At 47.4% G+C, this 27,449-nt stretch overlaps 1 protein-coding gene across 1 annotated transcript in view; it reads right to left on the bottom strand.

Moving 5' to 3' along the window:
- Positions 1-26,539, bottom strand: part of SERPINE2 (serpin family E member 2) — a 61,614-nt gene extending 35,075 nt beyond the window's left edge. Inside the window, exon 1 of the mRNA XM_040639827.1 lies at positions 26,331-26,539. The gene's annotated coding sequence lies outside the window, so the exon portion shown is untranslated. The remainder of the gene's footprint in view (positions 1-26,330) is intronic.
- Between the last annotated feature and the right edge of the window lie 910 nt (positions 26,540-27,449).

Genomic DNA, 27,449 nt, shown 5'->3' with positions numbered 1-27,449 from the left:
GGCTGTTTCCTTTGTAATTCCCACTTCCACCACCCCCTTACTGTTTCACCCCAGAGCACTTCCTCAATGAATCATTCGCACTTTCTCCTTGGCTCAGGGACCACGTCTGGGAGAGCATAAGGGTCAGCTCATGACATCCACACAACACGATATCATCCAGCTGCTGAGAAACTATACTGGAAGAAAATTTAAAGATATGGTAATATATTCTGGACATATCCTGATGGAAAAAGGGAAACTCTGGTATAATTAACTCTGTAAAAATAATACATGGCACAGGAAAAAAAAAGACTAGAAAGATGGATATCCAGATATTATCTATATAATAATTCTGATGGTGGGAAGAGGAGTTTATCATTCTTTATACTGTTCTGTATTTTTCAAAATTTCTACGGTGAACATATCACTTTAAAACAAGCATCCCTTTTTCTGTTTATAAAGCCACAGCAGTGGGAAGTTAGATCAGCTGAAGTGCATAGTAAGGGGGAGCAGAAAAGACTACAGAGCACAAGAACAGTGGTTAAATCACAGGATCATACAAACCTGAATAAAAAATGGTAGTTACTGGAAAAGGAGAAAGAGTTGGGAAATACAGTGGGATCCCTTTGTATCACTCAGATGGCACGTCACACCCCATTCCAACCCACAGACCACTTCACGGTGAGTGGGTTCATGGTGATGGCTCTGTACTGACGAACGTGATTCGACGCATTTATAGCTACACCCAACTATTAGATATTTAAAGGCAGGGATATCAGTTTATTCATTTTTTTTAATTCCCTGTACTATGGTAAAGAGTACCCAGCATATAGCAGGAACTCAATATTTATGAAACACATTATAGTTCAATGGTGATTAACTGTTCCGATCACTATTTTAAGTAGCAGCAGCGAGTGTTAGCGCTAATGAAAAAAAATCCACTTCTCTTAAAACTTGTAGAGTAGAGGGGTGTCTGGGTGGCTCGGTCCATTAAACGTTCAACTCTTGATTTCAGCTCAGGTCATGATCTCAGGGGTGGTGAGACTGAGCCCCACGTTGGGCTCTGCGCTGGACATGGAGCCTGCTTAAAATTCTCTCTCTCCCTCTCACTCTGCAGCACCTCCCCATTCCCTCCCTTCCTCTCTTAAAACAAAATAAAACAAAACAAAACAGGGGCACCTGGGTGGCTCAGCCGTTAAGCGTCTGCCTTCAGCTCAGGTCATGATCCCAGGGTTGTGGGATCGAGCCCCACATTGGGTTCCCTCCTTGGCGGGAAGCCTGCTTCTCCCTCTCCCACTCCCCTTGCTTGTGTTCCCTCTCTCGCTGTCTCCCTCTGTCAAATAAATAAATAAAACCTTAAAAAAAAAAAAACAAAGAGCAAAAACAAAACAAACTTGTGGAATACATTCTTAAGTACTCAAGAATAATGGCCGTCATTCATTGAATGTCTACTATGCACCAGACACTGTACCTAGAATTCTATACATCCAACATCTAGCTGAATCTTCAACTTAAGTAGGCATTAGTATTTATACTTCACAGGCGACAAAACAGAAGCCCAGAAAACTTAAATAGCCTGCCCAGATCGTACGTGACGTCTGAAAAGGGACACTCTTAGCCAATGTGTTAAGGTTCTCACCCTTGGCACTGACGCATGCGGTCATGCGTTTAAAGGGTCAACCAAGGAAAAAGTGAAGAAACACTGCCTTCTTTCTACCTCACTGTCCTGTGCGTAAATCAGCAAATACTAGGAGTAAACAAGTACCACAGCTTTATGAGGCACAAGAATCGAACAGAATGTTTGTTACTCTAATGCAGTGGTTCCCCACAGGGAGGGCGGTGACGCTGCCCCCCCAGGGGCCGTTTGGCAATGTCTGGAGACATTTGGGGTGGTCATAGCTGGGAGGGGTGCTACTGGCATCCTGCGGTTGAGGTCAAGGATGTTGCTAAACATCCTACCACGTGCGAGACAACCCCCCACACGAAGAATCATCCGGCCGCATGCGTCAGTGCCAAGGGTGAGAACCTTGCGAGCGCACAAGAAAGCACGCCTTCCCCCTCATCCCCCACGCTGTCACGCCATGACACCGATGACTTTCCTGAATTTAGAATCCAGGCTTCAGTCTGAAGTCAAAGACTGTTTCCTGTCACAGCAACAAGTGCGTGGACACCAGTGTCATGGTGGCTCTCCCGAGGATTCTCCCTCCGTGCCTCTTCCATGTGGGAGAGGAGGGACTCAAGCGGCTTCCCTTCTGTGAATCCCAGGGGGGAAGGTCTGCGTTACCAGCAACTACAGCTCTGGGTGGCGGGTCCACCTCATCAAATCACGTTCACCTCCAGCCTGTTGTAAGAATTTCTGCGCTGGAGGTGTGGGGACGTCCATGTTACACTGAGCTTCCGGCCAGGGGCGTCGGGGAAGGCGTTTCCACCAGGCCCAGTCATCAGGCCCTTTCTCCTCCGCAGGAAGAGGATGAGTCCCCAGCCTCCCTGACAGCCCCCCCTCATGAAGCAGCAGCAGGGAGCCGGGGCTGACATAACCAGGCTTTGTCCTCCCGAACTGCTGCCTGCTTTCCCCCCACCCACCCCCACAGCAGTCTCTTCTGCTGAGCCAAAGCCAGCTCTATCATTCAGGCTCAGGGCACAGAACTACCAGGCAGACAGAGAAAAACCTGACTCACTCACACATACCCTAAATTATTCTTATGGCCACTGCGCTTACTCCCTGGGAACTTTCTGCACTAATTACGTCTGGTTACATGCTTTGCTAAGCCAAACGGAGCCCAAACTCCTCTTTTCCTCCCTTCCCCCATGAGAAGGGAGCAGGGCCCAGCTAGAGTAAAAGGAGACCCAGCAGGTGAACTCTGAATTGGGTCTCCAATAGCGCCCTGTGCCACATTACCCAAAAATGCCCCCTGCGGGAGCGCCAATCTTCCCTGCAGGGATGCCCTCTTTTTCTCGGAAGGAGGTCCAGAGTGAGTGGCTGTGAGGGCCCCTGCCCTGGCAGTGTGAAGAGAGGACGTGGGCTTTAATCAGGCAGACACTGGAAGACTCATGCATCCTCATTTCAGCCGGCGGAGAGAAGGACAAGGGGAGCCTGTATTCATCTGTGTAGAGAAGACTCTAGATTTCTAGGGCTCAAATTCACAACTGGGTTCTTTTGCAGTCAGGGTGGGATTTCCAAGGCTGCCATATAAAGAACTGTTCGATGGTAGCTTCATCCACTTACTTTTCACAAACATTCATGGACCCCAGTGTGAGAGGCACGGTGCCGAGGTGAGAACGTGGGCAGGAGAGACTCAGCACCTATTCTCCCAGAGCTGAGGGCCTGCAGCCAAGGTTCTCAGCCTGGGCAGGTGTGTCCCTCAGGGAACATCTGTAGACATTTTTGGTTGTCACAACTGGGTGTGGGGGAGGGTGTTACCGGCCTCTAGAAGGCAGAGGCCAGAGATCCCGCCCAACATCCTACAAGGCTCAGGAGAGCCCTGCACAACAAGAGTTGTCTGCCCCAAATGTCAACAGGGCTAAGGGGGAGCTCTGAGGAAGGGCTGCATAGGGGGGACATCGGAGGGTGAGCTGGATATGACGGGACAAAGGGGGACACAGAGGAGGGAAAGAAGGAGTATTCCAGACAGAAGATTTCAAGTACAAAAAGGTCTTGTGTTAGGAGGTATCATAAATGCTTCTGGAAACTGAGACTCTGGAAATAATCATTCTTTTCACATCATCATCATCTTACAGTGTGTCTGAGACGAGGTCTACTCTGGGGCCATAACTGTGACAACCAGCTCATCATGACACACACCAGAGGCCAAACTAGACAGGAGCTGGAAGAACCGTACGCACTCCGATGTCCATCCTGTCCCACTGCTTTCTCTCTCAACAGTCAGACCACTGCATTAGCAGAGGCAGGAATCAAAATCTTATTTGTTCTTAGACTTGTTACTAAAAGGATGACTCAAAAAAGGAAAAACTGATAAACCAGACCTCATCAAAATCAAAAATATCTGCTCTTAGACTGGGCAAAGATGATGAAAAGACAAGCTACACACTGGGAGAAAATATTTGCAAACTGCATATCTGACCAAGGACTAGTATCTACAATAAATAAAGAACGCTCATATGCCATATTAAAAGAAAAATCAAACACTCCAATCAGAAAATGGACAAAGACATGGACAAACACTTCACTGAAGAGAATATAGATGGCCAATAAGCTCACGAAAAGTGTTCAACACCATTTGCCATTAGGGAAATGCAAATTAAAACCACCATGGGCCATCACTACACACCTGTCAGAAGAGCCAAAACAAAAGCTAGTGATAATGCCAAAGACTGGAGGAGAGGCAGAGAAACTGGGTAACGCACACGCTGCTGGTGGGTATGTAAAATGGTAGGGCCAACTCTGGAAAATGGTTTGACAGTTTCTTACAAAACTAAACATGCATTTAATCATATGATCCAGCAATCTTGCACACTGATGAAAACCCATGTTCACACCAAGTCCTGTACACCAACGTGGCTATAGCAGCTTTATTTGCAACAGCTGCCAACTGGAAACAGCCCACATGTCCTTTAATGGGTGGGTCTTAAAGAAACGGTGGCACATCCACACCGCGGGGCACCACTCAGCTCAAAAGGTACACCCTGCAATTTGGATGGATCTCCAGGGAATTACGCTGAGGGAAAGAAAGTCGATTCCTGGGGCGCCTGGGTAGCGCAGTCGTTAAAGCGTCTGCCTTCGGCTCAGGGCGTGATCCTGGCGTTCCGGGATCGAGCCCCACATCAGGCTCCTCCGCTGGGAGCCTGCTTCTTCCTCTCCCACTCCCCCTGCTTGTGTTCCCTCTCTCGCTGGCTGTATCTCTGTCACATAAATAAAATCTTAAAAAAAAAAAAAAAAAAGAAAGTCGATTCCTGTAAGGTTATATACCATATGATTCCACTTATAAAATATCCGTAAAAGGACAAAATTACAGAGATGGAGAACATATTAGTGGTTACCAGGAGAGAGGGAAGCTGGGAGTAGGGGGCAGGTGTGACACGCAGGGTCCTTACGATGGAGGTCTCGGCTATCTTCCCCGGGGGGGCGGGCACACACATCCACATGTGATAGGACTGCAGACAAGTAAATGCACACACGCACACGTGAGTGCCTGCAGAACCCTGAGTAAGCTGGACGACCTGCGCCAATGTCAATTTCCCAGCTGTGGTATTTACTGTTGTGCATAGTTATATAACGTGTTACCACTAGGGGAACTAGGGAAAGGGTACAAGGGATCTTGCTGCATCGTTTTTTTTACAACTGCATAGGAATCTACAACTATATCAAAATAAAAAGCAAAAAAAAAAAAAAAAAAAAGAAAAAAAAAAAAAAAAAAAAAGTAAAAAACAAAAAAATCTTCCCTAAAAATTTTTGTCAGCAAACAAATGCACCTGAAGACAGATCTTTTAAAAATTTACTTTAATTCTTTTCCCAATACTGCAAGCATGTGAAAAAACTCAATATTCTAAAAAACAAAGATGCCAAAAATATGTTTTTGTATAATGATGCCTTTTCATAATTCTTTGATTAGTCTTCTTGGCCTCTGCAGGCTCCTGAGACAAAATACCCAAGTTCAAATTCCAGCACCGTTACCAGTTAACTATATGACTTTTGACAAGGACTTCACATCACCGTGCCTCAGTTTCTTCATCTGTAAAATGGGTATGTATAATACCAGTCTTGCCTTATGAGCTGCTGTGGAGAATAACAAAGGGTAGCACATCTCAGGTTCTTTAGACAGTTCTTGAAGATGCTAAGAGCTCAACCAAAGCCGGCTTTGTCATTACTGCCACTTACTACCATCATCGTGGTGGCTCAAGTGTCCTTGGGTGTCTCCCTCAGCCTCGTATGGCCCGCACACCAACCTGTCTTCACAGTTCTCTCAACTGCAAAATATCCCCAAATTCCAATTCCTAAAAATCACAATGAATTTTAAAAGCTGACTTTTCTATTTACTTGTGGTCTTTTTTCAGTTGTGGGCCATTTCCTTCATTTCTTTGCTGTAGGAGGAATTCAAAGGTCTAGTATGTGACTTTATCAGAGCTTGACAGCTGGTCACAAGTCCTCAGGGAAGGTGGCCTTGTGCTCCAGGGGGCAGCAGCCAGGGTCCACGCAGCCTCCAAAAATGGCCCTGGTGATGGGGTCAGGAAATGACTGATGGTCACTGGGTGACTTTGGAAACGGGCTCAGGCTCTGGGAACTTTCCTTGTGTTCCTTCCAAGCCTGCCAGGCTCAAGAATAAGATAAAATGTTTTCCTCCCAGCTAAAACTGAAATAGGGTGCGATTAGATTAAAACAATTTAAACATTTTTTAGTGCAGTGAAGCCAGATGAGACCTGCCTTAGTGGTCGAAAGCCTCAATGGTACAAGTCTGACTATAAGCCGACTCTCATCTCTGTTCTACTTGCTTAGATAGAAAAAATATCTAATACAGAAAATGCCTGATGATTTCCCAAAGAAGCCATTTAGAAATAATTCTGAGCTACAGTGGAAAGCCTGATATGATGGTAAGCAGAGAAGAGAAGTACTACAGGAGAAATACCTTACATTTTAGCAAGCAGAACCAACTCGAACCGTTGCCTTAAAAAAAAAAATTAAGTAGAGAGACATATAGAAGCCCCCTTACCCATTCTCATAGAAATTCTAAGATGGGAGGAAAAAGTACATACTCACCCCTAAACTTGTTGTTCTACAACCCAACTGGTGTGGTACCCCAGCCATCCAAGAATCTAAGCTGAAAGTGTGGGTGTCACCCTTCATCCTTCCCCTCCCCATTGGACCCACCAACAAACTTTACCACTCTACGTCTAACACAGTTCCTGAACGGTCTACTCTCTCCACCTCCTTTGTCCCCAGAGTCAAGCCACCAGCATTCCTGGAATAGAACATCAGTCTCTTACACTCAACGCACTGCCTGTACTACCCCAGTGACCTTGTTGACCAAGAAGGCGGACCACGACCCTCGGCACCAAGACCAGCGTGAAACCCTCTAACTCTCCCGGTGAAATACAACCCTCCCACAGCCTATGAGCAGACCTGCCTTGTCAGGATTTGGCTTCCTTCTAGAGACACCCTTTCCTCTTGGCAGTCAAGGAGCTGCCAGGCTCTTTCCAGCCTCAGGCCTCCATGCTCATGCTCGCCCTGACCGGAACACTTGCCATCTCCCCTTCTCTTTGTGCCTGTGAGTGAGGGGAGGCCGATATCTTTCCTGTTCACCACTCTTCCCCAGCATCCAACATAGCACATGGGGACACTGAGGTGCTCAATATATCAAGGCATTGATGAAAAAGCCAGGCTTTTAACTATGACCTTAACCCTCTTCATGTACTAATGTCAATTACAGAAACCACACCATCTTATAAGCCGGTTTATTCTAAAGTATTTGGGGAAGTCGTTTTTGTTTTTGTTTTTCTAAAGAAATTCTAGAGCAAGGCTTCACAACCTGGGCACTATTGACCTTTTCAGCGGGATAATTCCTTGTTGGGAGGGACTGTCCTGCGTATTGCAGGACATTTAGCAGCATCCCTACCATACTATATATTAGTAGCACCCCCAGCCCAACTGCAACTACCAAATGTCCGGGAGACATTGACAAATGTCCCTGGGGCGAAAGGGAGGATCACCCTGGTGGAGAACCACTGATCCAGAGAAAAATTAAAAATCGGTGGTTAGGACTTCAATGCTGACCACAAAATACCTAATTAACCCATACTTTGAATCACATTGAAAAACAATGCATTTTCATAATTACCTAACCACCATTTACAACATCATTTCGGTGAGCACGTGCATTCCAAATCCCCAGTAACATTTATGAATGACCATGGAGAGGCTGGTTGGTCCAACTTGGGCGTCCACTTAGCTTTCTACATCAGTACTAGAGGTGATGTCTGATGTGAAGTGGCTGGCAAAGCATGGTGGGGAAGGAATGGGAGGTAAGAGAAGAGTTGGGGGAGGGATGGGGTTCCCCATATCTGACCTGATCTTTTGTCTCTGTCTGGTACATGAAAACAGGAGAGAGAAATAAGAGAAACAAGGCAATGCCCTCATGCTTGGGGTCTTTCATGAGAGCACAACCCACACAACCCTCAGACAGGCAAGCACCCTTGGTCTTTTCGTGGTGCGGCACGGCCCAGGAATGAAACGTGAAGGACTGAATCTCAATACCGCGCGAACTCCCTGTCCACCGCCCGCCCCTTTGACTAACATTAACGCTACTGAGCTTGGAGCACCTCTTCAGGAATGCAAAATGACATCCTAGCTTTACCTGCCACACTGCAACAATATTGTCAATTATTGGTTAAACTGCAAATGCCCCATGAGTCATTTAAATAAATCTCACATGTATGAAATAGTCAATTGTGTTCTCAGAGCAATTCCCAGCTGTAAAAATAGAGCCACATGGAACATATTTTTTCTGCAGCTAATTGAAAATACTGCACATATAATGCATGATTTAAAGTACCCAGGAGGAATTTCAATTTGCATTCCCTATTTTAAAATGTACAATCAAGAGCTGTCTTAAAGTGCCCTACACATTTAAGTCAATATTGCTTGCCTGGAGCCCCAACCACTTCTAAATTTTCACACTACTAATGGATGACTGAGGATTTTAATGCTCCCAGCGACTTTTAAAACAATGGCTTTAATAGGGCTGCGTTTCCCGAGAAAACAAACACTCTTAGACTTGACTGGTTCAAATCTCTGCGGCCCAGACAAAATTCCCAAAACGGCAGCGAGATACCTGCCAGGAGCAAGGGACTGTGTGTAATATCCTTCACTAAGGAATCCGAGCTGTGATCTCTTCAGCGCCCACCGCACTGCCCTGGAGGGAGAAAGGATGCGTCAATATTCTGGATGGTTGATCAAATGGTGGTGGGCCGAGTACGTGGCCAAAAAGAAAGGGGCTGTCAAAGTAACAGGTGCCAAAGGAGGAGTGCCCAGACCCTTGGGGTCTGGGGAAAGGGAGCTGCAAAATTCACGATCATTTTCCATTTCTAACAGAGTTTTGGAGGTTGCACAAATACTCCTGCGCTTTCTCAGTCAACAGAACAGTTCCATTGGTCCTGCGCCCTAAGTAATGCATGATGGTAGAAATGACCAAATGAAGGGAAAGCACAGCCCGACCTTAAGAGCTATGGGTGAACCGGTGACAGAAATACTTAAGGGACTAAGAAGCCAAGTGGGGTGATATGCAGTGTTAGGAGTTCCAAGCAAATGAGAAAAGTGTCCATTAGCCTCTACTTTATATGCAATTGCATCGCGTTTGACCATTACTGTCTCTCTACACAGAAAATTAGTCAGAAGAGATGAAAACCAGAAAAGCAGCCATAACGTCCCCTCTCAAGCTGAGAGGGACCAGCGATAGTGGCAACTGACAAGTGGTAACCAAACTAGCAAAGAATTAAAAGCACCGGAATTTAAAGCAACAATGGACACTCAATATATATTTATTCGATAAATGATGGTTCCACCTACAAATCAGTATTGTTGCTCAGGTGTGCAAACCTTTAACCCCTAGCTTTTGTTCTACAAATTAAACAGACTTTAGAAAAAATGAAAGGACTCAAAAATGATCTCTTTTAATGACCTGTCACCAAGGGCTAATGTCTCATATTATCTGTAATGAAGACAAAGACAACCCCGCCGCTTGAGAATGAAGGCATCTACCATATGGAACCGTGTTGACAATACTTAGCCTCCAGCGTCCATGGACTAGGAACTTCCCCACAGGCCATTTGGAATGGACCCGAATTGAGTTCTAGGACTTGGGCCATCGACCACCCCATGTGCTTTCATGAGGTACTTATCCATGAACCTTCCCACGGCAAGTGGGCTTCCCAGAAGACTTTGTTAGAGCGGGGAATAGGCTAATTGGCCAACGGACCCTCTTCTCATTCTTCCAACTCTTACGAGTCTGGTAAACTGTGAGCCTCTCTGACCTGCAACAGTCCTGGGGCTCCTGATGGAACTGAGTTCTTCTTCGGGGCTGCATGCTGTGGCTCCCCCTAAGGGATGCCGTCTCAGGGGAGCCCACCTGAGAGGTCAGCTTCTCCGACATCAGGGAAATAAAATACAACATTCAGTGACCTATCCCGTGTTTTGCTTCTCCCTTTGGCACCACTGGGTACTTATTTACAATCTTTTTTCCCCAGGCAAACAAGAAGGTAGGGAAGGGCTGAACTTGTGTTGGGGAGCCTGAGAAGGAAGAAGGGGAAGGAAGAGAGCAGCATGGCTCCATCAGCCTCCTGAGATGCCTTCATCCCCTGGCAGGCTCACGGACACAGTTCAGGAACGAAAGGCTCAGGGCAAATGGGCAGGCAGCATCTTTCCTACCCTCTCTCTAAATAGACTAATGATGTTGTATTAAAACTGGATTCTGTTGTGGACACAGAGCCATTACGTTCCATTTTTCATTAGATGGCTGTAGGGCTGCTTTGAGGCAGCCCCCAGAAGTGATCCTGTGACACCTGGGCACACTTTCCTCTCTTCTCCCTCAGTTTCCCACCCAGTTCTGGTGATTAAGGCCCCTTTTTACCCAGGCTTGGCTCAAGAGACCCACACAGGCTAACCCCATCTGAATCTCTCAGCGTGAGTTTTCGGTATTTATTACAAGTGAAATAGTCATGCAGAGGAGGTTGGGAACAGGTATAAGAGGAAGTGGTTCCCTGGCCCCCTCATTTTAACTTCTGGGGGGAAATTCTGAGGCAGACATCTGAAATAAATACACACGTGCCTAGAGACAAGGATTTAGAAATACTTCTGAAGTAGGAAGAGGGAATGAGGGACGGGGAAGATAAAATAATGACTACAAGAAAGGCTCCTCTGTTACGAGCTCTGATCTTCTGCTCACTTCTTTCATCACAACTGGTTTGTAAACAAAATCCCGAAGTAATATTTTAAAAGATAACCCCTCTACATTTACATGTTTATTTCTGGCAAGCAACTATCAAACCAGCAAAGTTCTGCAAAGCTCAGAAGCCATCTGAAGTGATGGCAAGCATGGTTCCAAACTGGGCTTTAGCTAACCTAGTACCAAGGTTCTTCCTTTAGCCTGACTATTTCTCTTGCTGAGCTTCCTGCTAATGCCTTCTGAAGGGATTTGGCTGGGGGTGTGTTCAGCTGTTTCATGGAAGAAACCTGTGTCCACGTGAACACAACGGTGGGAGAGGCCTAGAGTCTAGTCCCAGGCCTGCCTGCATTGGACAAATTGCACAAACTGTGACTCGGTTTCTTCATCTATTAAATCAACGGTCACCGCCCCCCCCCCAATACCTCAGAAGATTGCTATGAGGATCACGTAAGACACCATCCTGCACAATGACGTGACAACTCTGCGGCACCACACAACCTTCCCTCACAAGACCAGCTTTTTACTTCCCCACATCCGGCACTAAGGCAGAAGAACAAGGAATTCTGGAATTAAAAATCGATGACTTAATGAAAGTTCTCCTTATCTCTAACTTCTGCTGTAAGATAGTGATTGCATGGAGGAATCTCTGGGGATGGAGGGGCTGAGCTTCTTTTTGTCATGAAGTCACATTTTACAGGGGAGAACCGTCTCCCCGATTTCTCAAAGCCAGCTACAGAGACGATGTTCACTGACAATGGAGCTGGGGAGTAGCTGCACAGGAGATGGGTGGAGGGAAGGGCATTTATAGAGCGCCTACTGCGTCCACAGCCCTGTGAACATGTCATCTCACTGACTCTCACGTGAGCCCCTCCGGATACAGCTGAGGTAACAGAGATGCAGGGAGGCTGACTAATCTGCCCACATCACACAGCAAGAAACCACACGGATATGCCCACAAGTCAGATGCTGCCAGAGGCTTCTCCCAGGGAGGGCGGAGCTGCTCCTGTCACCTGCCTCTTCCCTGTCCAATCCCTGGTCCTTTCGTTTCCTCAGTCAGAGCTCGGCATTGGCATTGATCCCATTCCCCAGCTTTTGTCTTTCCTTTGGCTCCCACATGGCACTCCCAGGGTATCTGGCGACCCTCTCCCACACTGGAAAAACACCCCGTCTTGTAGGGTGAAAGTCTTTATTTCTTTGATTAAGTTCTAATTACCATATGTGCTTGAGTAGAGGGTTATCGCCCACTTAAGACAGACCTCCTCTTTTTCCCAATGAGAAGATCCCCAACATCTCCCGCTCCCGCCCACCCAAGTTTTGGTCAACCTGACTAAATAAACTTCATGACGAACATGTGAAATCACATATATTATGATTTAGAAATGGTACTTTTCTTTCCATTCTCCCCTTCCATGAAGCAATTTAACTCGGAGTTTTCCCAGACATCTTCTCCAAGCCTGTCATCACTCCAACTTGTCTAACAACTTTCCTGAGCACATATCTCCTTTTCGTCCAAGTTGCCTATGATACAGCACTTTTCAAATCTACGTGCCACGCTGTCACTGAAAAATCTCTCCGAAGCCATAAGAAGCCCTTCATAGGCCTTTGGGACAGTTGCCTTCATAGAAGAAATTATATACATGATTGCCACAGCAGGGTACTGTGTGACTTTTGAAAGCGCCTTATAGTCTTCACGAAACTTCATTTAACAGAGAGTAGCTATCCCCTCAGCAAACCCATTTCTTCTTCTTCCCAAACACAGAGCTAGGGCTGCACTTCCCAGCCTCTGTTGTACATGTCCATGAGACTGAAATGTATTCAATGAAATGAGAACAGGAGTGATGTATGCCACTCTCAGCCCCGGCCCATCAAGAGCCGCCATATGCAATCCTCTGTGATCTTTCTGCTTCCACCAGCTTGATGCTGACAAGCATCACGACCTTGGAAACTGCCTGCTAAATCAAGTGGAGCCGGAAGATGGAAAGAGGCTCATTCCCTGAATCACCAGTTTTGGAACAGACGTGCCCATTTTGGGCATTATGCAAGTGGAAGTTTGTGCCATGGTACATAATTTGGTTTATTTATTACAGCAATCAGCATTATCTTAATGAACACAGCATTCAAAATTTGGCAATTGTGAAGTCATGACCTCAGGAATAATTACTAAATCTGTATTCTAATTCTGTGCCTTTTTTTTTTTTTAACTCTTTTGTATGGTGCAACCTCTATGAACACTCAGAATAAATACTGATTAAGGAGATGGCAGGCTTATGAGCCCTTCTCTCTTTGTTCCCAAGACTCACTCCTAGGTCTCATCCATCTAGGGCTTTTGGTGAACTCTGACTAATGAACTTATCATGATCTTTGCAAATGGGAGATTTTGAAAGGACCCCAATATATAGCAACCCCCAATTTCCCCGAGGAATAATTCTAGGGAAATTTTTCCTTTCGTATTCACACAGTTTTCAAATTAGAAAACACTTTGTTCACAGAGAAAAATTATACAATTTGGTGCCTTTTAATGACTTATGAAGGCATCACTTTGGCACCATTTTTGCCTTGCATGCGTGACCTGGAAGCGACCAAGCCCTAATGCACTTTTATATTCTCCAGTGTCTTGTACTCGTGAGCATTCAATAAAAGGTAAAGTTGTAATGTTTCACACCTTTTCAAAGTTGCCCACTAAAATTCTTTTATTTTTCTTAAAGAGAACTGATCTCTCCTCCATGAAGGAGTTACCTCCTTGTATTTACTCATGGAGAACACTTAAAAGACGAAATGGCCAACTCTTATTATTACAAATCAGTAAGTAGCAATTAACAAAATTTACAGCAAAAAGGCTTTTGTGGAGAGTAACGCAAAAGAAAAAAAAAATAGGACTGCATTACCCATGAGGGCTATCTAGACATTTGTGTTCATCAGCTACTTGACAACATTTCACTTTGTGCATAGACTTACCTCTCCCATGCATGACCATTGGTAGTAACTGAAATTTAAGAACCTTCTAGGAGTAAAGGGCTTTAGCATTAGCACTGCTGAGCCTCCTAGACTCCCAAAAAGCTGGGCATTCCTACCTTTATTTCATGAATAAGGAAATGGAGACCCAGAGACTATCCATCTCTTGCCCCCATTCCCGAATCTCATGGAGCCTCCGGGTTCCTCATCCACAGAACAACCTTGGGCCACCAGCCTTTCAAGCCTGTCAAGAGAACATGGGGGAGCCACGCACGTAAAGAGCTTCCACAGCACGTGACCTCGGCTGGCACCACGACTGCTCTAGTCATTGGGTCACACACTGCTCTCCTGGAGTCCTTCCCCACCAAGAGGGAGGGGAGAGGGCTTCTGCGCAGCCTTCCCAGAGACCGAGTCCACACTAACCCTTCTGGTCTGGCCTCCCGGACATCTCGTGCAAAGCACTCATTTTGGCAGTGAATTACTACTGACCTCGTGCAGTACTGAGGGTCAGTACCCTGATGGGTCTGCTCCAGGGGAAGAAGAGTTGATCACCATGGTACTTAATGATAATAAAAAGATAACCAATTTTGAGGTATTTTTACTACTGCACTGAAACCCTCTACATACAATGTTCCCCCTTCCTGTGTCTGCCCACGACAGTGTACCATGGTTCTGGAACTGGTAAAGGGTCACCAATTTGTGAAATTGTTCATCTTGAACTGTTAACGTACCACAGCTATGCTCTTTCCAGGGAAATAAATAAAATCCTCAAAGGTCCACCTGTTTCCTGGAGACAGAAAGGTCCCCCAGAGTACCTGGCTGAAAACCCAGTTCTTAAACCAAATGCACCCAAACACAACAGGGCTGTCACTTTGAAGTCTCGTGTGGGGCAGATGCACCAGGAATGTCTTGGGGGAATCTCTTTACTTACTGGGAATAATCTTCTTCAAGAAGCTGGGGGTGAACAACATAGAGAAGAGGAGACATGAATCAGCCAAGTGGCTCTAAGGGATGGGTAGTGAGTGTCCCCAAGTCAGTGCGGTACTCTAGGGGCTAATCAAGGGCGGGTGACAGGTGATGGCAGTTCTGGCTGCTGTATCCAGACGTGGTGATTGGAGAGGTGACAAGTGATAGGAGCAGAGATCCGGGTTCTCAACCTGCCTTGGCCGCAACCTTGCCAAGTGATTTAAGTCACTGCTATCTCCCTGTCTGTGAAGCAGGGACAATGCTAGCTTTCTCCACGAAGAAGGGAATATCCTCATCAGCTCCATTCGCCAGCTCTGGAAATGAAGCCCAGAGAAGAAAGTATTTTGTGGACATCAAATGACTCACTGTAGAGCTGGGATTTAAACCCAGGTTCATCCGATTCCCAAGTTCACCCTGTCCAGCATGCTCTGACCTCTCACGTATGGGGCCCCACGCTGGTGCTCAGACACCACTGTCTAGTCTCAGTCACTCCCTGAACACAATGTCTCAGGATGAAAGATCTCCACTGCGGAGACACGCAGGCTTGGAGTGAATATCCCACGGGTGAGAGGCTCGGCGGGGTGTGCCACACACCCCAATCTCCGTTTTCTTGCCTGCCAGCTAGGACTGATTTCGACCTTCCAAGGGTGGTTGAGAGTCAATAAGATCATGTCTAAAATGTGCCTAACAGTACTTGACACACTGATGATCCACGCTCTTTCATTTCCTTCTTCCCTTTCGGGCTCCTCGGCGTCAGGTACTGTGGAAAGAACCCAGGAGGATAAGATAGACCAAAAACTCCTCGAGGGTTCCTAACAGGGCAGATAAGACACACAGAACCACAACCCAAGGTAAAGAGGAAGACAAGGGGCGCCTGGGTGGCACAGCGGTTAAGCGCCTGCCTTCGGCTCAGGGCGTGATCCCAGCGTTATGGGATCGAGCCCCACATCAGGCTCCTCTGCTGGGAGCCTGCTTCTTCCTCTCCCACTCCCCTGCTGTGTTCCCTCTCTCGCTGGCTGTCTCTATCTCTGTCAAATAAATAAATAAAAATCTTTAAAAAAAAAAAAAGAGGAAGACAAAAAGCATGATTTTGCCATTGCACCTGTGAAAACTACGTCCTTATCCTACCCCCCAAAACTGTAGGCTAATGAGTAACATACACGCGTGGAAACAACTATGAGTTCAGTACTTGCTGAGTTAATTCGCTGCGACTACGATCAGCACTCAGATAGTCATGATTTACCACCACGCTGCACAAGCACAGGTTGACTACGCACACTTCAGCCTCTCTGGCCAATCCTCTAAACTGCTATTTTAATCAAGTGTCATTAAGAAATGAACACAGGTTTGGCATAAGATGATATGAGTCTATCAGTAAATTAATTTCAAAGAGAAAATCCACACCTTTAGGGAAAGGAAGCTCTCCTTATAATTAAGTCATCACACTAAACCAATCTCCCTGGCACCTCATATCCCATTGTCCGAGCAACAATTCAGGTGTGGGCATACACTGAGTGCTGTATAAAATCCCCAAAGGGCTATTTGCCAGTAAAATCCTAAAATCTTCTATGAATGGCAGCAGAAAATACATTTCCTATCCGGGAAAGTTTACTGAGGCTAGTCCAACGTTCATAGAACTCTTCTGTATACTGAGGGAATCAAATCATAATTAAATGACCATGTGTTTAAAATATATTCGGTATGTGTTTAAAATGATTATGTCTGGGTATTTGGATATCAATGGATATCACTGGATACAGGACTTTTTCACAGCCTGAAAAACAAGAACAAAAAGAGAAGACTCTGGGTACGACATTTGCAAAGACCCAAATATTAAACCAAATAGATTAGTTTTCTGCTGCAGAGACATTAATTCTTCATAAGATATATCTATACATGTCTATATATATAAATATACACACACATACACACACACACATAAAAGCACCCAACCTGACAGGGCTAGCCTTCAATGTGCCCCTAGAAAGACCTCCTGGTAACGCAGCTGTTTACATTTCCTCACACGGGTGTAAGAAGAAGTTGATTTCATGCGCTGGCCATCCTTTGCTCCACAGCCAGGACTGGAAGAGCTGGAAGCCTGGGGAAAGGACAGATGACCAGCTGACCACTGGGAGTACTGCCTATTGAGAGTGTCGCAGGTCTGGAAACCAAGCATGCGAACACACAGAGCAAGTCCCTGATTCACCGCATCACAGACACAATGAAAACATGAGTCCCGGAGGAGAGAAATGCTCACCTGGATTACTGTGACAAACGGAGCCCCACCGCCACACCATGCCCGGGAAGGCAGCTCCGTTCCAGCCCCTGTGCTCAGCACCCAAAGCATACGCTCCACTTCATCCTCCCAAACTTAAGACACAGTTACCTTCATGTCCCACTCCCAAATGAACAAACTGAGGCTGGAGGAAGTTCAGTAAATCATCTACGGCCTCCTGACCTTGAGCTAGTAACTGCCAGAATCTAGACTCGGACCAGTCTATTGGCCTCCAAACCCTCCATACACTTAGGTACTACATTACAGTAAGGAAGGGGACGGGGGGCCAGGGGAGGGGAAAGGACACCATGCAGATAGGACAGATTTTGGAAAAAAAAAAAAAAAAAGTAACTATTTCAAAAAAAAAACTATAAGGGGTGCCTGGGTAGCTCAGCGGGTTAAGCACCCGTTAATTTCGGGTCAGGTCATGATCTCAGGTTCATAAGATGGAGCTTAATGCGCTGGGCATGGAGCCTGCTTAAGATTCTCTCCCGGGGCGCCTGGGTGGCACAGCGGTTAAGCATCTGCCTTCGGCTCAGGGCGTGATCCTGGCGTTATGGGATCGAGCCCCACATCAGGCTCCTCTGCTATGAGCCTGCTTCTTCCTCTCCCACTTCCCCTGCTTGTGTTCCCTCTCTTGCTGGCTGTCTCTATCTCTGTCGAATAAATAAATAAAATCTTTAAAAAAAAACCTAATTAATAAAAAAAAGATTCTCTCCCTCTCTCTCTCCCTCTGCCCCTCATCCCCCCTCCTGAGCACGTGCACATGTACTTTCTCTCTCTCTCTCTTGCTGTCTCTATAAAAACAAAAGTTATATCTCAAACGATGTTCTAAGCTGAGTCTCCACACATTTGTGAAGTTCAATTAGGTATTTTCTTTAAAGATTTATTTATTTGAGAGAGCACGAGTGGGGAGAGGGGCAGAGGGACAGGACGCTCGAGCGGACTCCACGCTGAGCAAGGAGCTCCACGTGGGGCTTGATCCCAGGACCAAGACCATGACCCGAGCCAAAATCAAGAGTTGGCCACTCAACCAACTGAGCCACCCAGGGGCCCCTCAATCAGGCACCTTTTAAGAGTCATGTCACAGTCCTTGTTTGGTTATGCTGACTTTTATCCAGCTCAGCCTAAGTTATTCCCTTGACGCTGGGTAAATGCACTCTACCTTTTCAGTCCAAAGGTCAGTACTAATTTTAGAGTTTGAGTCCTAGGGAAAACAAACAAACAAGTGTCTAAGGAATAAACTGGGCGAGGGTGTGGGGCAGCAACAGGTCTAAAAATATTACTTCCGACAGAAGGCAAAAATATTAGCCTCTTTCCATGAGTTTTGGTTGTGTTCCTGAAGGATATCAAGCAGCCAAGTGAGAAGATGGGTCTTTTGAAAGGAGGCAGGCATGTTGTTTGACAAGAACTTATTTTTGAAAAGTCGTAAATATTGGTGAGATAGAAATCTTTGAAAATTCATGGCATCAGCTCACAGTTCACACGTTTACACATCTGGGTTCAGGCTCTGGCATTGACACATACGGGTTGTACGTAGGACCATGGATGCTTCGGCAGCTGCACACTCCTCTTTCCCAACCGAGCGAGTGGAGGATACTACTATCTGTCTTACAGACAGGGATGAGGCTCCAGGAGACCACAGAGAGCCTCTGTCAACTGAAAACAAATACTAATGGCAGTTGGGATAACTTGCCTGTCCAGCACACCCCTCTCAATACTCTTTCCCCTCCCGACCACAGGCTTGAACATGTGACTTGGACTCTGGCCAATCACAGTATCCCATTTCCCTCACCATAGCCATTGGTCCAGGGAAAGGCACATGACCCAAACTGAGCCAATCAGAGTGCCTCCCTAGGATTTTTCCAACTGGAACTGGCAGGAAGCCCCTCTTTCCTCTTGGGTCATTAGGCTGGTCCCTGAGAGGATAAAGACCACCTGCAAAGAGACACAGAGGGAGAGAAGACAGCCCTAAAGCCCTGAGTCTCTGGTTTCAGTCACCTCCGGGGCCAGAGGCACCCCCACCATCTCAGGGTCTGCAATGTAAGCCACTAGGTCCCCTCTTGCACCCCATCTTTTTGCATCACTTACACTGATTTGGGTTTCTGCACTTGTAACCGAAAGATACTGCAGTAGTTAATAGCTCATATAAACCCAACAGTGACCCAAACCCTCAAGATTGTTTCTTCCTAAGTGGATTCCTTATTGCAAGAATGAAAAATAAATTTAGTAGAAGAAGCAAGCACTGCCATTACTTATGTAGCATTTTCTCAAAAGAAAGGAAGAAAAATCTATTTTCATGTGCAGTCACCTTAGTCATTTTCAAGTGGGCTTCATATTTGGCGTTCAATTCTCTCACATACCCACACCCACTTTCAAGATTTGGTCCATAAAAACTTCGGCAAAAACAAGTGGTTATTTTCTCTGTAGCTATATTAGTTGGCACTAAATAGAAAGGAAAAGTGGGGGGAGAAAGCGCTGATGCTATTTTTGGTATGCTCTTAAGAGAAATTCCCCAGGTTACCAGAGTTCTCGCTGCAGCAAGTGGGGGAGGACATTACAACAACAAACAAAGTACATTTACCAAGATTTGCAGTTGCTACAAGAAATCCTTTCTGCCTTTTCATAGGATTTTTTCCCCTTTTATATTAAAATCTCCTCCACATTATCTTTCTCCCAATAATTAACTAATAAAAATAGAAAAGCACAGTGGGCTCTAATTCTGCAATTATCCCTTCTGAAACAAAGGGCTATGTCTGAGGTCAACCTGAAGCAAGAGCATGAGGCATTCCTGGGCTGACCTTGAACTGGGGCACCCACCCCAACCTTTGAAGGAATTCAAGGATGAAATAGGGGACATGTTTGTCCAAATGCAGGAATGGAACTGCAAACAGAGGATTGCTTAGCCTCGGTGTACGTCCCCATGCACAAAAAAAGAGCCCCAGAAGGAACGCCAACTTCTCTGGACTGGGCTTACATCCAGACCTAGAAACCCAACAGCAGAATAAGGGGAGAATCATTGACTGTGTAAATAGACTTGCCCTGTTGGGTGAAAGGCAGCATTTCTCAAAAGAGAAATAAAATCCTACTACTCTTTTGGTGCTTTTTTTTTTTTTATAAGATTTTATTTATTTATGTAACAGAGCGACAGCCAGCGAGAGAGGGAACACAAGCAGGGGAGTGGGAGAGGAAGAAGCAGGCTCATAGCGGAGGAGCCCGATGTGGGACTCGATCCTGGAACACCGGGATCATGCCCTGAGCCGAAGGCAGACGCTTAACTACTGCGCTACCCAGGCGCCCACTCTTTCGGTGCTCTTAGACGAATTGGGAACTTACAGATAAGAAAGAACCTAAAGATGTAGTTTATTGTGTTTGACTCTACTCCACACCTAAGGGTAATTTTTTTTTTTAACCCGACATGGATTTTCAGATCAGACATGCTATCTACTCATGAGGAATGATGGTTTGGGAAAGAGAAGACAGACACATTCACGGATAGAAAGAGTGGTTTACAAAGAAGATCAAGTACAGGGAACCCAATTTATTTAACATTTTTATAAATGCCTTTTAAGTGGGGATACAAACTAAATCTTCATGTTGGCCCTCAATGCTATTTCTGAGTACTAAAGAGCCAAGCTGAATGATTTCATAGATTTTAAAGAGAGAGAAAGGGAGGGATAAGAATTTCATGTAGATAAACATAAAATAATACATTTAAGAAAAAATTTCATCTAGGGGCGCCTGGGTGGCACAGCGGTTAAGCGTCTGCCTTCGGCTCAGGGCGTGATCCCGGCGTTATGGGATCGAGCCCCACGTCAGGCTCTTCCGCTATGAGCCTGCTTCTTCCTCTCCCACTCCCTCTGCTTGTGTTCCCTCTCTCTCTGGCTGTCTCTATCTCTGTCGAATGAATAAATAAAATCTTTAAAAAAAATTAAAAAAAAATAAAAATAAATAAAAAATTTCATCTAGATCTGATCTATATGAGAAAGCTGGACCAAAAGGGAAAATAAATCAAGAAGTTATAGGTTGTTGTTTTTTTTTAAGATTTTATTTACGTATTTGACAGAGAAAGCACAAACGGGGGAGCTGCAGGCAGAGGGAGAAGTAGGCTCCCCACCGAGCAGGGAGCCTGACACAGGGCTCGATCCCAGGACCCTGAGATCATGACCTGAGCCAAAGGCTGACGCTTAACTGAATGAGTCACCCAGGCGTCCTGGGTTTTGTTTGTTTGGGTTTTTTTTTTAAGGACATCTTTGATTCATCACACCCATTGTATAGACAAAAAAAATTAGTTCTAGATGATTAACTATACAAACCATTGGCAGCACAGCACAGACTCTCTCCCAGCCTAGGGCTTAGGGCTCTTTTCATTGAACTTGACTGAAGATACTAGCCAAAAAAACTCCCAAGGCAAAAAAAAAAAAAAAAAAGTCAGCAAGAGGGCATGTATCACCATCATTGAAAAGGTTAATGGAAGTAAGCCAGAAAGAATTCTCCTACCTTGTAAAAACCACAAAACAGGACTACAGCACAGCCAGTGGATCTCAAGGAAGACAGAACCAAGCCAAAAGAGGTTCAGATGAGGAGAACTGAAGTGAACATAGGGACAGAAGTACTTCTGGGTTAGACTTCTGCCTTTTTCTGAGTAATGTTCTACCTCAAAAGACATGATTGATCAGAAAGATTATATTTATTTATTTTTATTGTTTTTACTGTGAAAAAATATATATTTAATGCAGAAGTACCAGAACAGGAATGGAGGTCCTGCGGTGGATGGGGGGGAAAACCTCCCTTCCAAGCTCAAAAGATAAGAACTCTTGAAGAAAGTATGTAGTAAACTTATGAAAAAGACATGCTTCAGTTCAGATATCCATGAAATGCCTTTGGATCAGGCACCACTGCGAGTGCAAATGAAGCTTAAACATGGGCCTGTCTTCACTGCACTTAGAGTCTGGTGGGGAAAGCATGTAGCTATAACACAGTAACGGCCATCAGAGAGGCCTCCACGGGGTAGGGCGCACACATGTGTGCACACGGCACACATACCACACACGCCACAGAGGGTTGGGGGTAGTGATTTTCAGGAAAGACTTTTTGGAACAGATGACACTGGACCTTGAAAAGGGGGGAGTCTTGAAAAGGGGGAAGTTAGCCAGACAATGAACGCAGAAGATGGAGAAAGATAATTCTAGGCCGAGGTCCAGTAGGAGCCCAGGCGAAGGGACACGGCAGCCCCATGGGTATGAGTCTGCAGGAAGTTCAGTTTTGCAAGAAAATAAAGTTTGGGGAAGGGCATGAGGCAGGGAGGTGGGAAGGAGTGGAAGAAAACGTAGACTTTGTCAGGTCATTGGAAAGGGCCAGCAGTGCCTGCAACGCCATGGCAGGTTCCCTGGCCAAATGCAAATGAGTTCATGTTATGAGGGTCCAAAGAGTGACCTCGGGAACACACAGTAGGACTGTGGGCACCAGGGATTAAACAGAGCCTGCCACGTTCCAAGGGCTGAGAGCTCCTGGGGCAGCTCCTGCGTCCGTATTCACCGTCTCCCTACTGTGGAATCCCCCCTGTCCCATCTGCTCCCAAGGCGGTTGTGAGGAAGCAGGAGGCGGGGGAGGTCTGTGGAAAGGGTTTACAAACAGCAGAGACCGCATTTCGACACAGGTGAGGTAACACTGGAACTATGTAGGCCCCAATCTCCTTACAGAAGTTCAAGGCTGTGTGGAGAAACTGAGGAACAATACCTCATAAAGACAATAGCTTCCCTTTCAGCTGGAGCTCCCTAACCCGTCATATAATGGGGCCGCCCCTTCAGAGTCAGGGTTTGCCCCAAAGGCAAGAGGGAAGCAGAGTCTTTATCAGGAGGGACACCAGATTTGGATTTGGAGCAACCGAGGAAAGTCACCCCAGCACTGATGTGGGAGACGGTTCGAAGGGGTGCAACGCTAGTATGTGAGAAACCTGGCAGGAGGCTGTACAGTTATGCACCAGGGAGTCACAGGCTGCCGCTGGCCTCCCGGCCTATGGATGCTAACTCAGAAGCCGTGGGAGCTAGGAAGCTACCGGAAATGAGGACCCCGGGTCCAGGGAGCCACCAGTGTAGTTGGGTGCTGGGAACTCCCCACGAACCAAGTGTTGCCACATGGGAATGGAGGCCTCGAGTTCCAGGTCTTCTGATTTTTAAGAGAAGCTATAAATCCAAGTGGCATTTTAATATTTCTAATATTAACTCAATTTATGTGTACTGACAGGCCAACCACACATCTGCCAACTGGAAATGGCACCCTGGCCACCATTTTGCTGGTTCTGGACTCTGACGCGGGGCTGGGCCACCATGACTAGAGCAGAGGGCTAGGGGATTTCATAGCCTGGAGAAGCAGTAGGACTTGGTGACTGCAGGCAGGGAGTGCTGGAGAAGTCTAGCCTTACTGGAAGGTTTCTGCTTTAATATCCTGGTGACTGGCAGAATCGCCACCAAAAAAAAAAAAAGAGTGGCAAATTTTGACCAATGGTGGAATGGGTGTAGGGTGTAGGGTGAGAACTCAAATCAGTCAGTCTTGGACTCATTGTGGGTTTTTTGCCTACAAGGCATGGGTGGATAAGCCCACTGGACTGTAGGTAACTAGCTGGAGACACCAATCTGGACTCATTTTGTACTGGCGTCAGTTGAAGCTTGGGGAATGTGCTTCACCCAATGACTCTATGTAGAGAAGAACAGAGATCAGGACAGGGCCCTGGGTAACTCCAGGAGGTACTGGAGAGGCAATGGAGGCAGAGGGAAAACCAGGGGGACATGGCAACTAGGGAAAAAAGAAAAAGTATCAGAAAAGAAGGAAAGGTCCGTATCCAATGCCGCAGGGAAGTCTAGAGAGAATTTGTAGGATCACTGTTCAGGAATTGTGGGGTCTTCTCCTACTTTAGGGGAGCCTCTGGCCAGCTCGCAGGGAGCTGAGAAGAAAGCAGAGAATGGGGGAAATGTGAACTCATTTGAGAAGCCAAGAGAAACAGTGGTCGCTGGAGAGGAGGGTGGGGTGGTGCAGGGACAAGGGAGAGGATGGCATTCTGAAGATACTGTTAAATTAGAAAAGAGTTCATGGGGAGACACTAGGCAGTGCCAAAGGGAGACCTTCTCTCTAATCTTCCCTGCATTCCCTGCCCCAACTTGATTTTTCTTCTATTTTTCTACCCTATTCATTTTATCACAGCATAATTATGTTTGCTTTTCGTCTGTTTCCTCCCACAAGAATGACAGTTCCAAGACAGCAAGGATCTGCTGTATTTATCACACTTCAGGGCCAAGCAAAACGCCTGCACACAGTAGGTGTTTAAGAAGATGTCTTGGATGAGGGGGTAAATTTGGAAAAGTTTGTAGGAGGGAAATGGGGTAGGACATGGAGAGACTTCAATTCAGTGGCCCCTACTTTCCAGGTACAGTGGGCTGTGAAGTCACCTGTGAAACTGGAAAGAGGGAGGGGAAGAGGTCTCTTGTATTGAGGAAGAGTTGCAGTGGGAGCACCGGTGTGCAGTCTGGAAGGCAGAGCTTGTGATAGAGACACTGGGATGCTGTTGTTTCTGATTTCAGAAGATGAGTGTCTCTGAGCAAGGGCAAGACTTGGATGTAGTCAGAGGACTCAGCTGCTAGAGTGGGTGGAGGTCACTGGATGTGAGATGGTCAAGGAAGTGGGAAGAGAGAGCATCCCTTATGTGGACTTTGGGACCAGAGGGGGAGCAAAAACCCAGGAGTCAAAGTCCCTGAAAGAGAATGACTGGCTGACAGAGGACAGCCACACGGAGGGGCAGGTGGGCCATGGCTCATTTCCAACTCTAATACCTCAATCTCTCACTGGTATGGTATTTATTCACCTACGTGTGGAACTTAAAAACCAATGTCCTTTGGAGACTGAGTCATTTTTGTTCTTTTAAAATTACACTAATACGTTAAGTTCACAGGAAGCAGAGATTTTCTGCATAGATTCACTTTGGTTTAGAATAAAGGATGGATGATATCTTTATGACCTTCAGTAACTGCCTACACCGTACAATATTTTCAAATATCATTTTAATCTAGAATCAAAATTTGGGGGTTGAAAGGATCCTTAGATTATTTAGGCTAACACCTTCGTCTGCATAGCTGAAGAGAATTTTTTGTTGAAATACTGCAAACAGAAATAATTACTGATTTAGATACGCAGACAGCATTGAAAGTATCTTCAATTTTTGAAGTGTGCTTTAGATATACAAATTAGCAATGCTTACATTTCTTCCAGTTATGCCTGTTCAACTTTGCATATAAAATCTCCAAAGTATAAAATTATCACGTAAATTGTTCCTGAACAGTTCAGAGAAGTAAACTGCTTCCTGGCTTGAAAGAGGCAGTCAAACCTTCAAACACCTTTTTATGTTGCTAAATAGAAGAACGTTCTCGGCAAAGTGGTCAAAGCAAGACACAGCAGCATCTGAGATGTCTCAAGAGAGACACACATGAAGATTATTTTTCGTTCATTAAAACACTAAAACCTTCAATAGCATCTCCCATAATACCTGAAGGTGGAGTGCTGTCTTATGTAATAGAAGCCTTCAGTTCGTAGGCAAATTAAATACCTAATTCCGCCCAGAATTTCTGAGTACTTTCACCTTACCTGTAGCCACTAATCTATGTCTCGATTCCCATTTCTACAGATGACGAAAATAGCAAAAATCTGTCCCATAGGGTTGAACTGATTGCCAGAGGCCAATTTAAAGGCTCTCCCCCAAACCACTGGTCACCCCCACCCTGCTGGGGCGGCGGTAACCACAAGAGTCGGCTTGTCTTTCCCCATCGGGCAGCACACACGGAAAGTACAGGGTAGAGGACGCCTGCCTAGTACCTGGGTACCTGAGGTTCAGGGTCACCGGCGCCAGCGAGGATGCGCCGGCAGAAAGCACGCCGGCCCCGGGACTCCCAGCTGCGGACACACCTGGACGCCGCAGCCGTCGCGTCCCCTCCTCGCCCGGCCCGGGTCCTCCTCGGGCTCCTCGCCGGCCCGGGGCGCGCACGCAGTCTCGGCCGAGGCAGCCCGAGGGAGGCTGAGAAAGTTCCTCCGCCTCGACGTCGCCGCCCCGGGGCCCCGCTAGCCCCGCACGCATCGCATTCTCCCGGCCGGGCGCAAGGTCGCGGAGCGGGCGGCGCGCGAGCCCCGGGACCGTGGCCGGCGCAGGGGAGCACGCCGGCCGCGCCCCTCCCGCCCCCCGGCGCCCGCGATCGGCCGCGGGGCGCGCAGCCCGTACTCACCGCCCCTCGTTCGGGATCCCCAGGTGGCGGCGGCGGAGAGCTGCGCGGCCGGAGCCGGAACCGGAGACGGAGCCGGGTGGCGGCGAGGCGGAGAGTCGGAGGACGGCGAGCGGCGGCGGCGAGGCAGGTCGGGGAGACGGAGAGGCGGCTGAGCCTGCACTCGCCGCGCAGCCCGAGCAACCCGGCAGTCCCACAGCGCAAGCTGGGCGGCCGCGGCGGCGGGGGCTTTATCGCCGCCCGCCCCGCCCCCGCCCCTTCCTGCCGCCCCCGCCCCCGGCCCGCCCCGCCCCTCCTTCCCGCCGCCTCCTTTGTGTGCCAGCGGGCCGCAGCGTCCCCGCGCCCGCACGCCGGGACGCCCCCACTCCGGCCGCGGCCTCGCGGATGCCGCTCCCAAGGGCTCCACGTCGTGGGGCTGCGCCCGGAACGCGCCGGGAGACGCGCCGAGCCCGGGGTGCGGCGCCAGCCCCCGCCGAGCTGCACGTGGGTCGCCGGGGTCCGGGTGTGTGTGGGGACAGGGAGGGACGCAGGGGCTCGCGGCGCGTCCCGGGGACGCTGGCAAGTCGTCTTGGCTGCCCCCTGGGGGAGACACGGGGGTGCCCCGGGACAGTGCCCACCGGTCTGGGTGATGGGGATAACGGGGACGGGTCGCCTCTCTTCCTGGTTTCACCGCTCCCTCGAGACGCTTCGCAGGGTGCCCGGCAGCCCACTTCCCCTGGTCGGCTGGTCGCCGTAGGCAGATGGCAGACAAGGGAATCTAGAAATCCGGATTCGTGGCTGCGGTGACAGCGTGAGGTACCCGCAGAGTCCTGGGAATCCAGCCCTTCCCAGTGGGTAACTACAACGGATGGGACCTTGTGCGCAACAGAGGCGCAGACCCCGGAGGCCGGCGACATATCTCCCTCTGGCTCCCAGCTGTATTACCCAGGTCTCGAACATGCAGCCCTCCTTTGCACCAACTTGGGTTTGTGGGGACACAACTTTAATGACATAATTTATGTTGCCCTCGGTGCAGAAGCCTCACCGGCAGGCCCACGGCCCCAACTGTGAGAAGGAAATGTGGTACATCTCCTCTGACGCAGCGGTGAAATAAGGTGGCCTCTACTGATGCGAGCAACTTGG

This window comes from Ursus maritimus, unplaced genomic scaffold (assembly GCF_017311325.1).
Source record: "Ursus maritimus isolate PB19 unplaced genomic scaffold, ASM1731132v1 scaffold_1, whole genome shotgun sequence".
Classification (NCBI taxonomy): Eukaryota; Metazoa; Chordata; class Mammalia; order Carnivora; family Ursidae; genus Ursus; species Ursus maritimus.
Note: the sequence above shows the minus strand (reverse complement) of the source record. Positions and strands in the feature narration are given on the sequence as shown.